Source organism: Lolium perenne, chromosome 3, assembly GCF_019359855.2.
Source record: "Lolium perenne isolate Kyuss_39 chromosome 3, Kyuss_2.0, whole genome shotgun sequence".
Classification (NCBI taxonomy): Eukaryota; Viridiplantae; Streptophyta; class Magnoliopsida; order Poales; family Poaceae; genus Lolium; species Lolium perenne.
Genome location: NC_067246.2, coordinates 207,330,768 through 207,333,630, shown reverse-complemented (window position 1 = coordinate 207,333,630; position 2,863 = coordinate 207,330,768).

The window sequence follows — 2,863 nt, the reverse complement described above, 5'->3', positions numbered from 1 at the left end:
TTTATTGTTTGTCCAATTCAGAGTATGCAGCATTGGGACAACAAGTGCTCCTTGAACATAATCTCCAGCATTGTGGTAGTCAACAAGCTAGTCCAAGTTGTCCACAAGAAGAATGACGGTATGCATCATCCTCCAATTTATAATAGTTCAATCAGTACTACTCAGAGAGTCAACAATGTCACGCTTAAATGCGGGACAACTGGTAGTAAGCTGAATAATTAAAATAACTGACATAAGATTGAATAATTAATATGAACAAACATTATGTCCAAAGGAGGAAAATTAAATGGATGGATTAGTGGTTCAGTTCCGGTTATTACAAGAGTATCCTGAGCAGATGAGTTAACTCGAAAATTAACTCCATGCCAACCTTAAAATTGTACACTCTAGCAAATTCGTTCCAAAATCTTCCGTTGATATAGGTTCTGCCACTGTTGGTAACATTAACAACAAATGCATGGCCATCTTTGGTTTTGAGTGCGACTTCAAAAGTTGTCCTGTGGGAGGTCCGGACACCATACTTCTTAAGGAAATACGGTCTATAGTAGCAAGGGATGACCTAAATTCAGTAGAGTTAATACAAAAGTAAGTTAAATATGCGTCTACTCGGATAATCACCGAGTCTCGGATCTTGGACTTCTATCAGCACATATCTGAACTTCTATCAGCACATATCTGAACTTCTATCAGCACATATCTGAACTTCTATCGGTATAGGACTGAACTACCGATACCTCTATCTCTAACAGCTACAACTATCGTAAAACTGGTATGAACGTAAAAGTTATCACAACTATCGTAAAACTCAACCATAAATAAGCGGTTAATACATATGGTGACCAACAATTATTACACACATCTGAATAATAGTACTAAACTAGCAATAACTACTAGGATCACGTGTTAAACTTTGATGTGGCGGCGAATTAATAAAACATCTGAATGAATTTTAAACTTGTAAGTGCATGTACCGTCTTCTCCTCAAAACCCTCTTGTAGTGTTTGGACGAAAAAACCTAACGCGACTCCCCCTCCGCCGCACATCCCCTTCTTGTCAAAGCAAACTGGACACTGCAAAAAATATGAAAAAAGATTACAAATCGGAAACAACGATCGATCGCGAGACGTACATGTTATTTACGTACTCCACTAGTAGGCGCCATCGTTGGTCTCGACGCGGAGCGCGAGTCTTACAAGTCTCGCCGGCGAGAGACGTGGCGAGCTGTGGCGGCGAGAGACGTGGCGAGATCTCGGCGGCGAGAGACGTGGCGAGATCTCGCGGCGGCCGAAGGAGGTCGTGATATGATGGCAAGTTATATCGTGGAGTAAATTTCGGTAGGTCAATAGGAGTGCAAATGGGCGGTGCTGGGTTTAGACGTGACAACACGGTCGATCGGCACGCGTCGATTGGACTAGACCCGCGTCGATTTCTCTTCGTCTGCCGTGTCAATATTGGGACGGAGTAATTAATGGGGATGATATTTATCCCCTTCCCCCTCCCCTACCGTCTCAATATTCGCACCGCATCCTGGTTTCCACTTTCCACACTTCTCGTCGTCTCCTCTCCCTCATTATCTTCGTCTCCCGCCGCTGCGTCGCCATGGACATGGATGAGCAGCAAATGTACAACTGGACTAGCACGCGCGCACCACATCCACGACGAGGAGGACCTGGAGGTGGTCTACACCAACGACCCCTGGGAAGTGCGCCGCGTCCTCGACATGTACACGGAGTGGCTCATGGAGGACGAGCACAAGTTCGTCGGCCTCGACTTCGAGTACACCAACCATCGAGCCGAGGACGAGAAGAAGATCGCCGTGGTTCAACTCGCATGCGTCGACATGTGCTGGTGTTCCACTACGCAGCGTAAGAACTAATCCCCTTTTTTAATCTTTCGATTGGGGTTTTTTACTTGCCGCCGTTCTGTCTCTCTTTGATTTTCGTTAGACATTGTTCCCGAAAATCAGTACATTCCCGATCTAAATATGCTACACATTGTTCCAGAAAAGCAGTACATTCCCGATCTAAATCTGCTACACATTGTTCCCGATTTATTAATTTGTTTCATCTTCGTCTCCTCTGTAGGTTCTTGCATATTTGTAACTGATCTGTGACTAGTACATTACTTTGTTTACTGCAGTGCTAAGTGGTGGGAGTCTCCGGCAATCTGCGATTTCTTTCGAGAAGGCGCTACGTTTGCGAGTGTTGACATCCGTGGTGACAAGAGAGTTCTGTGGAGGACATGGCACATGGAGATTCCTTCTGAGTACTACGTCGATCTCCAGGACGAGTACTTCAAGTACACTGGTCATGCGAGGGCTGGCATGGCTACCATGGCAGCAAGACTCATAGATTCATGGTTCGGTGATATGAAGAAGAAGTTCCACCACCATCGGCACGCATCGTGGGGGGACTTCCCACTTCCAAATATGAACATCGAGTATGCAGCCATTGATGCTTGGGTCTCGTACGAGCTCTACCGCAAGATCGTGGTCGACAAAGTCCTGCTGATGGTGGATTGATCATCTCTTCTGCTGCATGACCCCCTGATCTTTTGGTTTGGTCTCCCTCCTGCGTGAGGTGCTTTTGGCTAGTAGTCCGTTCTTTTGAAACTGTAAATATTTTGCCATGATATGTTAACAATTGTCTTGGGAGGTTTCAATTTTATGTTGTGTACATCCTAGTACTTCAAAGTGCTAGTAAACTAAATGTTCGTAGCAGAGAGTTCTTCAAAATCAAAACATACCAGACGTAAAAATCACCAAAAATTGTGATTTAAATTTTCTTTATGACTTTTACTCATTTATCTGAAATTTTTCATCGAAAAAATCTCAAAGTGGTGAACAATAACATAATATGGTGTC